The following is a 12,147-nucleotide window of genomic DNA, read 5'->3' as shown; positions in this document are numbered from 1 at the left end:
GGAATTAATATTTTGTTTATCAAGCCAGCCATTCATGCTATTGCACTTTGTATCTCACAGAGACATCACATAAATCGATGTACTCACTCGCGAATTCGCACGAGTACAGAAAAAGCACTGATGTGCTCCACCATGCAATGATAGACGCCATGGAACCGCAGTTAAACTCGTTGCCGCGAAGGTGAAGCCGCTTGCTAGCGTGCACTTTCTTTAGATCTTAGTGCGCATAAAAGAAAGCACAGACGCCTGTATAATATAAAGACCGTAATATCAAACATTACATATGGTGCACTGAATAACAACCGACTTATATACATACAGTATAATCGTCAGATTCCAGTTCTGCAGTATACCAAGGTTTCATCGGAAAGTGCTGCGACAAAGATATTTTTTTTTTGCGCCTTTTGTGCCAATTTAAAATTATGATTCCTACCTAAGTTGCGAGAAGCATGCTCGATTTTATCACTATTAATCATGGAATTTTTCATCAAAATCTCATCACATCTTCTGGGCGCTTGTCGCGCCCTTTAGTTTGGTACTGCAGACCAATTATTATACATAAAGACAACGTCGCGGTAGAAGAATTAGATCACGCCGCTCGGAAATATATAACAATTTTAGTAGTCCAAATTACGTCGCTCATTTGCCCTACGTAACACGGACGGACGGAAAAAACTTTAATGGAAAAAGGACCTGCGAGGTTGCCAGCCCGGGCTCAGGCCACCCGGGCATTGTGTGCGGTGAGGCATAGCCTTTCCACCGCTGCCCGGGCCCGCTGGATAGCCCATAATTGGTCGTTTAGTTCTGAGCTAGTCAGAGCGCTTAGCCATCGCTCCTCGAGAAGGTCCGGTTCTATGTTGTCCTCTACGTATACTGAACTGATCTGTGTGCACTTCCACAAGATGTGTGCCATGTCTGCGTGTTCGTGTTTGCAGAGCTTGCAGCTAGCGTCTGGATATTGTGTTGAATTTATTCTGTTTAAGTGTACTGGGTTTCGGAACGTTCTGGTTTGCAATCTTCTCCAATCTGTTTCTTGAGACCTGTCGAGTTGTTTGTGGGGTTGTGGGTATGCTTCTCTTTGTTTCGTGTAGTTTGTCAGTATGTCGTGGTACGTGACCAGTCTGTCCCTGTCGTCTTTTATCGCTTCTTCGTCGTCCTCGCCTCCTCCGTCTTCTCCATCGCCTCCGCCGCAGTCCTTCCCCCTTCCCCGGGGGTTGCGGGGTGTTGGGCCGTCACTGGCCGTGCCGCGGTGGGTTAGTTTTCGCGCGACTCGGTGGGCCTTCTCGTTGAGGTTGGGAGGGGCACTCATGGTAACTTCTCCGATATGTGCCGGGATCCATTTGAGGTATTTGGGTGTAATTGTGCCGTTCCTAAAGTCTTCTGCTCTGTGGTTCAGGATTTTGGCCGCCTCGGTGGAGACCCAGCCCTTTGTGAAATTCCTAATAGCCGTCTTGGAGTCGCTGATTATTGTTCTGTATTGTTGCCGACCGCTGATTATAGCCAATGCGATTGCCGTTTCTTCCGCTGCCTCCGACGATCTAGTCCTTACGGAGCCCGCAGTCACGGTCTTCCCTTTCGTGCATACGACCGCCATTGCGAAGAGGGAGTTACTTTTGTCAGCGCCGACACCACCATTGTCGTCCCTGTTTCGGGGGTACCGCGCGGCGTCTACGAAGAGCACCCCCTCCCGCGCGCCGTGGTTTTTGAGAATCGTTTTCGTGCGGCATTTCCTTCTCTCGACATTGTGCACGGGGTGCATGTTCTTCGGGATATTTTCCGTGTTAATTGCGGCTCGGACGTCTGGGTGAATCTGCATCTTGGGGCCGTTCATTCCGTGGTAGTTTATGCCGATCTTTTCCATGATTTCTCTGCCCGCCTTGGTTCCGGAGAGTCTTTCGAGTTGCGCTATTCTCTGTGCTTCTGCGATCTCCTCCAGCGTGTTATGCACGCCGAGTTGTAGTAACCTTTCGTTTCTTGTGTATTGGGGGAGACCCAGAGCTGTTCTGTACGCTTTTCTAATGAGCGCGTCGATCCTGTCTTTCTCGGCCTTGTTCCAGTGGACGAATGCCGCCACGTACGCGACGTGGCTGATCGCGAAGGCCTGAACGAGCCGTACGACGTTTCTTTCTTTAATGCCCCTCCTGTTGTTGGAGACTCTCTGTATTAGCCGAATGGCCGCCGTGACTTTCTTTTCCAGGCGTGTTATAGTTTCCGTGTTTGTTCCCCTGGCTTCGATCCAGAGACCCAGGACTCTAATCTTTTGGACCATGGGTATCTCCGTGCCTTTCCTCGTGGTTAATCTGATTCCCCTTTTGTGTAGTTCCGCTACGTCTCTGGGCGGTTTGCCGAACCTCCTGGGGCGGTAGAGCAGCAATTCCGATTTTTCCGGCGAGCATTCAAGTCCGGTGCCCTCTAGATGATTTTCGATTGCCTCCACCGCCCCTTGAAGCCTGTTCTCCATATCGCCCTCGCTTGTGTCTTTCGTGGTCCAAATCGTAATGTCGTCTGCATAAACGGTGTGATTAATGCCTTCTATTCGGTCCAGTTTTTCCGATAGTCCGATCATGACGAGGTTGAAGAGCATCGGTGACACGACGGACCCTTGCGGCGTGCCAGCGCTGCCCATGTCCACCTGGATACTCTCCTCCTCGTCCAGTCTGATTCTGGCTGTTCTTCCCGTAAGGAAATTTCGGATAAAATTATACGTTCGTTCGCCCAGGCCGAGTTGCACGATTCTGTCGAGTATGGCCGTGTGCTTGACCCTGTAACATGAACGTAACATGAACGAAGGGAAGAGAAATTTTGCCGAGAAGGATCGCTTTGATCGTCAAGCATGCGAAATCTTTCGAAACGGCCATATTACAAATTTCATACAAATAATTTAAATATGGCCCCATGTAAAGTATGTGCTTTTAAAGTGTGTGTTCTAGAGCATGTACTCGCACCTTCTAGAGCACGAACTCTCACATTGGCGCTCTAGAAACTGGTCATAGTGTTAATGGTTTCCAGTGGTTTGCATATCTGCCAAATTGGAGAACTTTACGTGTTATATTGGACATTCGCACACATTGAGGCTCTTGCGCAAGACGAACAGGTCTTATTAAGGTATTTAAGCTATAGGCATAGCCGTCGCTAAGACCTTTAGCTTTTGATATTTTCACGATTTCTTGATAGAAAAACTCGCCTTCTTATGATTTCCCCAAACTCAGTCACTACGTCTGCTACTAGAGGGAACACACGCAAGCGCAAGCATGCACGTCCTCTAGCAAAGGCGCGCAACGCAAATTAAAGCTGACACGTCAAGGTGAACAAGCGAGCGTGTGAGCTGCAACAAAACGCAACGCGGTCAATGCGACACATATTTAGCATGGTTGCGACAGGTGTATGGAAACGTACACTTTGCTTCTCGCGCAAGGTAAATCTGCACAAATTACTGCTGTCAAAACCGCCTGCAAGGATGCCGGAGTCTTTCATTCCTTTTTTTTTGCTTTTTATCCGTGCAAGTGGAAGTAATGTTCTTAGTGCGAGCAAACGACTCCAAGGAATTGAAAAACGACAGTATGTATACGAGAAAGAGCAGCTTTTGTATATCTCGACGTACCACCGCGGCCCTTTTTTACAGCTTCTGCATAAGGCTGTAACAGATTTCTGGTTAGAGCAAAGACGCAGTGAAAATAAAAATAATAATAATAATAATGTGCGGAGAGGGTGGAGGGGTACGAGGGCCGAGAATGAGGCACGTAAGAATAAAGCGAGACTCGCGGAGCAACAGCGTCGTCGGTGCATGTTTATAAATCCTTTTACGATCAGCCTTATAAGTAGCGGGTCTTTGTAACCCCGGCCGTCGCTGCCGAGATACTTTACGGGCGAGCGTCGTTTATACATTTTTCGCGACAGCAGCGGTGGACAGTGGCCGCGCCGTATGGCGTCTGCCGCATTCCTTTTGTGCTCGCCACTCTGACATGTAGGACGGCGCACAAATATATCTGCCTGTTTATTTTTTCTTTCTTGTTTTATTGTCCGCATTCATCCTGTCGTACCTCGTAAAAGGACCGACATGGGCGATGTCTCGGCCGGCGCGTCGCCCGGCGGGCGCTCAGACATTGAAGCAGCGGCCCTTTTTCCTTCTCTCATTCTTTCGCCCTTTCAAACTTTGCACGCATCTGTAGTCTTTCGGCCTTTCAAAAGCGTCCTCCGTCGTTGCCTGTACTTTGTCCGGAGGCTTCTTTTCTTTTTTCTAGCGCTGCAAAGCAACATGCTGTGCGTCGTCCCCCTCGTGATTTTGTTGTCCTTCTCCCATTTTTCGTGGCTATGTTGTGTTCGGTATCCACATCTCCTCCTCGCTGTTTCCTTCCCCCCTCCCCTCTTTCGGTGGGTCCCTGGCCGAGGGTAGATCCCGAAGCAACGGTAAACGAGCATGAAAGACACGCTTTATTGCGGCCTGCAGCCGCCGCGGCAGCCGGCACCTTCACAAAAGCACCGAAGTGGCTTCCTCCTTTTCTTGCTCCTTGTCTCCTCCGTCGTTCATCGTCCCTGTCATGCCGTCGCCGCGTCCGCGGCTTTTTTTGTGGTGGCCACCCCTATTTCCCATTCTTTCGTCTCGGCGACGCCTCCCATTCTTGGTATGGAACGTTGGTTGTCACCTTCGCTTTGCACCGAGGTCGCGGAGGGTCGTCTATGCAGCGGTGTCCTCCTCGTCATGAATAACACCTCGAGTTAAAATGCGACCCGACGCGTCGACGAGGTGCATGCGTGTCACAAAAGTTGCCGCGCTGCGCCCTCGCACCACCATATGGGTCTTCGGCATGCACCAGCGCGGCATCCGCTTTTGGCTCGAAACACATGGCTTGTTGCACAGTGTGTATGCCGCGCCTCCACTTTCACGCATGATGTTCGCCGGTCTCGTGTGATACTTTCAAAAGACATCACTTGTCTTTTGTCCAATTCTTAGGGTGCTTCCCCCCCAAAAAAAAAAGAAGAGAGACAGTAACGTGTTTGTGCACGCGGCTCGGTGTGCTGAAACTTGGGTTTCTGCGTTACGGGAGCACGTAGGGTAGCACTCGGATTTTTTCATGGTGGAGTACCCAGGTCGACCAATGATGCTTGGCACTGTCATGAAGCTTTGAGTGCCGCTGTTTACGACATGCTGCTATTTAAATATATTGCAATGGAAAGCGAAAAACAGTGGACTGTCATGGACTACGAATTCGAAAATTTAGGCGTGGGAGAACGCCAGCAAACAAGCTAGATTTTTGTGGATTCCAGATATCATGCAGCGAGAGCCTTGGGACTGCGTAATCAACCGCGCTACTTAGATCATGCAAATGAAGTGACGACGTAAACGGAACGTGATTTTTCTAGTGGAAGTATATAAAGTCGGTAAATAAAAAAAAAAAAGTGTCCATTTCCACGATACGGCAAAAAAATCTTTACAATCTGGCACGGTTGCAGGGGTCGGTATGCTCTCATCTGATTACATCTCCTTCTGCGTCAGGTTACACTCTTCCTAATAAAACATTGACGCTTGCATAGAAAGCTTGACTGGACATGGTCACAAACAAAGGGCAAGTCCTACATTCAATGCCTGATTGCGTGCGCAAGTTTTTGGCATTAACGTAAATTAGTTAATTGTAAGTGTCATTGCAAGTGCTGCAAACTGCTGTAATTGTTGTACTTCATCTCATATTACGTCTGTTTTAATCATTTACTTAAGCCTTGTTTCAACAAAACATTTGGCTTCCACGAAAATGTTCACATGGTCAATTAATTGGCCGCTGAGCCGTCCAGAGCTGACTTTTGCTATATCTGTCATAATACAATAATGCTACAGACTACTTTGGTTGAGTTACTCAAGTTATTGCATTCTCGTAATTCCTTATCACACTATTTAATGTCTAGGAACTTCCTGCGTTTCGATTCTTCATGGCCATTCGATTGGTGTAGAGGTCAGGTACTGGAACGCACGCGCGCAGGACGTATGTAAACGTGCCGAGAAAAAAAGAAGCTCTGCAGAAATCACAACCAAACGTGTCCTTTCGATTAATTTATCAGTAGACTTCTTAGTTAACGTCTTCTATCATCCAAGTGTAGTTACGTGTTTACAGTTGTGTATACACGCGTTTGTTGAGCGGGGTAGTCGTTTGAAGCATGCGCACGCTTCATAAACTGTTGGCGACGGTTTTGTAGAGACCCGCTGTATCACCGATCTTTATTTCAATCTCCATGTTAGACCATATGAGCAATGAGCAATAGAATGCTTCCGTAGTAGAAACTCAGCCTTAAATGTATTCACCGCTTTTCATGGGCGCCACCATATTGCATATGCAGTGGCGCCATCTATTGCCAGTCGGCATACTGGCTTGGGCGAGCGCGCTCGGTCTTGTATGTCAGGTATACGCTCGGCGCCGGTTTATGGTGTTTCTTTTCGCGCTCGCGCGGTCTGTTTATTGTGACGCGGCGTCTTCTACGTGTTAAACGGTTCTGTGAGACGTACTGAAGTTGTTTAAGTCGGCATGGCTTGACTTTCTGCTGGCGTTGAGGCGGACGGACCACGCAGCGCGATATGTGCGCGCGTGTTTGAACCTGCAATCAGCCTCTGAGATCAATTGTGTATTTCTGAAAATTCCATTCCCTAATATTACCTTATACCAGTACTATCATTCAGCTCTAAGCTGCGGTTTAGGTGCAATGAAATATATGCGACGACTGTGACCAGCGTGGGTATACTGTTCTGCTAAGTTGTGCTGTTGCGTTGCTCAAACTGTTACCTGTAGAGGAGATTGCGTGACTACTTGGTTCGGTGGACGGGGTTCCATAATAAAATAGTTTCCATAAATGGTTCCATCAATAAAATAGCTTTGGTTAGTAATAACAGCAATCCTTACGGTATGAATTACACTTGTCCAGCAAGGCAACCGTTTACGAACGGCCCGAGCGTCCGAAGCAGTGGTAGATGCTGTTACAGATATATTTGCTCTATATAGCGCATGGTCCAAGGATGCGACAACAACCTTTATTGATCTATAAACGTTGTGCGACATGACCATGCGAGGTCTTGTTGCGCCGATAGCCCATTTTCTCTTTTATTTTCGAGAGAGAGAATGGTAACCGAATTCATTCTTTTTTTTTTTTTCGGTTTCGTTCGTCTCGTTCTCTATGACGCACTCACCCCATATTACGGAAATATATCCTCACAAATAGCCGTCGCATTCTTTTTATGCGATCCGCCTCCTGTGTTACGGCTTTACAGGGCAAAAAAGGCAATGCCGAAGCACATAGCTTACATATATGTACCGTGCATTAAATTGTGAGGTTTTACGTGCCAAAACCAGTTTTGGATTACGAGGCACGCCGTAGTGGAAGGCTCCGGAAATTTTGACCACCTGGGGTTCTTTAACGTGCACCTAAACCTAAGTACACGGGTGTTTTCGCATTTCGCCCCGTCAAAATGCGACCGCCGTGGCAGGGATTCGATCCCGCGACCTTGTGCTCAGCAGCTTAACACCATAGCCACTGAGCAACCATGGCGGGTATGTACCGTGCATGCTGGTTCATCAAACGCAGTCATCGCTGTGTCGAGCAGCGCCATCGGCCTCATACAGGAGGCTTGCGTTGACATATCACAGTGATTTAAAACCTACTAGACTTGAAATGCGCGAGAACGATGCCGGTGTATCACCAATATTTGATAGCGCCTGGCGCTTAGATGTTTCGGAGTTGCCTTAGGTTGGCCGTATGCGCTCTTATGTTTCGTTTCCTATGCCGAGCGATCAGATAGTGAGCAGATTTTCTATTTCCTGGCAAAACATAGAAGCCGATTCTTTTCATTGAATGAAAATCGATACACTCAAAATAGTTCACAACGCATGCACGGCGGCTCATGACGATGCGCGCGACATGCTTGCGCTCACAATATATATTTCCGACTGTAGTTACCGATGCACCTATAGGCCACATACTGTTTCCCTGACGGCCTTGTGTGAACGAACATTGCGTAAATTTCACGAAGTACGAGCTAAAACATCTCAAAATCGCTCCGCAGCACGCGACAGGGATACTTTCCAAACAACGCCACGCCGGATCGCACAAGCCAGAGAGGAGGAAAGCCTCGTCGCGCGCCCTTTTCTCCTCGGCCGGTGGGAAGGTCTGTACCATTCGTATGTATTCACAAAGCTCATCGTTTCTTTCAGCCGTCCCGGCTTGGACGCAGACATCTCGTCATGCTAAAATACGTTACACTGCGTCAGACGAGCCGCGTCTGATGCTTTAAGTGGAAAATAATTCGCGCCGCAAGTATGTGTGCTTGTGATAGGAGGCTGCTTTTAGAGGCTCTTTTTTTTATGTATACATGAAAGTATTTGTGTGCACTCCAACCCTCATGTGTCAGAAATGATCGTCCCACGTACTCAATTGTTCTGCCGATGCTAATGCACGTATAGTGACAGTTCTTGTGCGTTCGGGACTCACTTTTTTTTTACCTAGTGCGCGTTGAGCTTGCGTTCTTCTCTTTTTAGTATTATTCGTTATGTCTTAGTACAGTGATCTGGATTTTAGGATAGCTGATGTGGTTTTCAGGTGCATCAACCGGGAAAATCAAAGTGAACACAAAGAACTTGCCGCCAGTGGCACCCGAACCCGCAACCTCGATCCACATGGCCCACGACCCTCAGTGGCGTTGGCTAAGACTACCTGAACTTGATATAGCGCACATAAATACCTAAGATAGCTCAGCACAATGCGTTGGCGGGCTAGTTGGTGCGAATCCATGAATACTTTGTTTAGCGCAAAACGACAGAGACAAGAAAGATAGATAGCGCCCGAATTGATAACCGTCTCCATAGCACAAGTGGTAGTTCAGCGCACGCGTGGTGCGGCGGTTGTGGGCTTGGATACAATCGGCGGCAAGAATTCCTTTCGTCCCCTTTCATTCTCTATTTCCCATGTAATTTTGTACCTTTCAAGTTAAACAATAACTAAGTTCCCCTGAAGCCATGGCTTGGCTTCATTGTCTGTTGGCTTCATATGGTTGAGATTAACGAAAATTGAGCCCGATTGTTTCCTTTCTTCTCGTTCAAACCGAGTGATGGACGCTTATGCATGAGAGTGTGTGCATACTGTGAACTTCTCTCATTCTTCTCGGTCTTCGCTCCCCTGCTTCAGTGCAGGGTAGCCACTGGGCTCAGCCTGCATGGTATAACCTCGCTACCATTCCATTATCGCTTCCCCCCCTTCTCTCTCTCTCTCTCTCTCTCTCTCACACACACACACACGCGCACGCACACACACGCACGCACGCACATGCACGCACACACGCGCGCGCGCGCGCGCGATAGTCAGCCCTGAAGCGGCCCGTGCCATCCCACTATTCTACATTTAAGATTATCAAAAGTGCGCGTGTTTCCCTGCATAGGTGCGCAAACATTGCGCAACGAAAATATTACGTTGGGAGGCCATAAAACGGCTGCGTTTACAAAACTATCTCACGGATTGATCACTTGCTTTCGCAATACAGCGGGGGAGTGTGCAACCGCCGAGAGCTTTTGGCCATGCGTTCGCTGATATACAAGCTGTTCATCGTTGCCAGCGGTCGCCAACCAAACACTGCCGCAAGCAGCCTCCTAAGCGGCCTACGTATAGAGAACTGTTCGGCCACATCATTGCACTACATTACAACCAGCGGGCGGGACGAACCAACAAACCTTGCAGCACGAACAACAGTGCGGAACCGTCCTGGCGTGCACTGCAATATGCCGCGCGCCTAGGTCTGGTGGTTGGTTATACACAGGACCTGTGGGACACGCCCGTACAAACCGCGAAGCGCTATGGCGTGATTTATGATTCCGAGCAGTGCAGGTTGTTATGGTGCCGTTTCGCCGCCGGGACTAATGGTGTTGGCATCTTGCCTCATTCTGCGACGAGGGGCGGTGTCATTGCTTCTAATTTATTCTGTCACGCATAGCTGCATTGCCTGAATGGCTTCCCCAAAAAGTATATCAATGCGTGATTTGCTTGAAGCAATCTGAGTTGTTCCGTATGTTTATTCACCGTCTAAACGTTTCGCCTGGAATGTTTAAAAGAGAGAGAGAATGAAGAGGAAGGGCAGGGAGGTTAACCAGATATGAGTCTCCGGTTTGCTACCCTACACTGGGGATGGGGGATAGGGGTTAGAAAAATGACAGAGGGGAAAACGCTAAAAGAAAGGGGAAAAAACACGCACACATGGAGGCACACACACAAAAGGCGTTCCAGTTAAAGTCGTTCACACATGCCGGTAGATTGCAAAAAGCGCAATACGGCCTTCTTCTGTGACGGTAGGTCCTTTCGATGTTGTAGAACTCTTTTCTCGGATAGCGCTTGGTCGTCCAGTTGGTCAAGTTCGTGGCGAAGGCATGCCCTCTGTGTACTGTACTGCGGGGTGGCACACAAAATATGGCCAATTGATTCTTCATGGCCGCAGTGGTCACAGGTTGGGCTGTCGGTCATCCCTATGCGGAATGCATAGGCTTTAGTAAAGGCAACGCCCAACCAAAGTCGATATAAAAGCGTGGCGTCTCTACGGCGAAGCTGTGATGGCGCTCGAAGACTTAGTGTTGGATCAATCGCACAAATATAGTTATAGTTAAATAAATTAAATTATGGGGTTTTACGTGCCAAAACCACTTTCTGATCATGAGGCACACCGTAGTGGAGGGCTCCGGAAATTTCGACCACCTGGGGTTCTTTTACGTGCACCTAAATCTAAGTACACGGGTGTTTTCGCATTTCGCCCCCATCGAAATGCGGCTGCCGGGGTATATAGTTATAGTGCTCAAGCATTTGGCGCAAGCCACTCTGCAGCATTGGGATGGGAAGTATACTGTACGCATACAGCACCACTGTAATAACCATGACAGTAGAATAGTGAGAAGAATATCACGCGCGCGCGCGCGCACGCATGAACGCATGCGCACACAAACAAAAACAGAAAATAAACATAAGCGGATCCCACGCACTGTGGGAATTGATGTAAGCGAAGTTATCTATGCTGTTTGCTTTGATAGAGTGATATTGACGGCGAATGTGTAATTTGTTCAACGTTTAGTCCATTATGAGAGTGGTGAGAGAGAGAGAGAAGTAATAAGGGAAAGGCGGGTAAGTTAACCAGGCTGAGCCCAGTAGGCTACCATGCACTGGGGAAGGGGGATCGAAAGAAGAGGCGCGGTCAATTGAGATTGCGTGCACGACTGCTGTTTGTCTGCGTAGTACACAGGACACACAGGGAGATGTGTTTGATTGAGGTGTTGTTGCGCGGCATTGTTCATAATCTCTGAGAGGGTTGAGCATTATCATCGCCTCACATGGCACATCGCATCGTAAGCATGAATGGAACTATGAGGCTGTACGTGACAAAAGCACGATCGGATTATCAGGCAGGGCATAGTGGCTGACTTCAAATTAGTTTTGACATCCTGGTGCCCTTTAACATGCACATTAACATGTAATACCCCGTCACGAGGTCTTTAAGGAATAAAAATGAAATAAAATGAAATGGAATCTTAAGTTCACTAGCATTTTAGGGCGAAAGTTTAAGGGGGCTCGTTGCGCGATGATCTTGAAAAAAAAGCCTGGCGCATAGACCTTTGCACCGGAAGCCTCGAACCAGAGAGTCGGAAACACCGGTAGCGAGAGTGGCCAGCGTCTCATAGTTGCCCTCTCTTGCTGGACTGTCACGCGCGCAGTTCCCGCATTGACTGCACGACGTTTTCGCGATTTTAAGGTTATCCGCACAGGATATGCGAACGTCCGGGCAGCACTGCGCTGTGTGCGGTTGTTCTAACAACCAGAAGCGCAATGCAGCAAAAAAAGTGCAGTGCAGCACGCACAATGTTCTGCAAGAGGACTGCGGCCGCAACATGTAACGGTTGTATCGGTTTCCTGCCGACGCGGTACTGAAGCATCGCTGGATTAGCGCTGTAAATCGCAAGGGATTCGTCCCTACGGAGTCGCCGCGCGTCTGCTCGATTCATTTCATCGACATGAAGCGGAAATCTGAGAATCCAGAGCCGATGCTGCAGTTCGGATACGCGAGGAAGGTAAGATGCGCTGTGTGTGTCTCCATTGTCAGCCCCTAATGTTTAGATGGGCTATAAATATGCAAATATGAGCCAA

The sequence above is a fragment of the Dermacentor andersoni genome, chromosome 2, assembly GCF_023375885.2.
Source record: "Dermacentor andersoni chromosome 2, qqDerAnde1_hic_scaffold, whole genome shotgun sequence".
Lineage (NCBI taxonomy): Eukaryota > Metazoa > Arthropoda > Arachnida > Ixodida > Ixodidae > Dermacentor > Dermacentor andersoni.
This window is presented reverse-complemented; position numbering follows the sequence as displayed.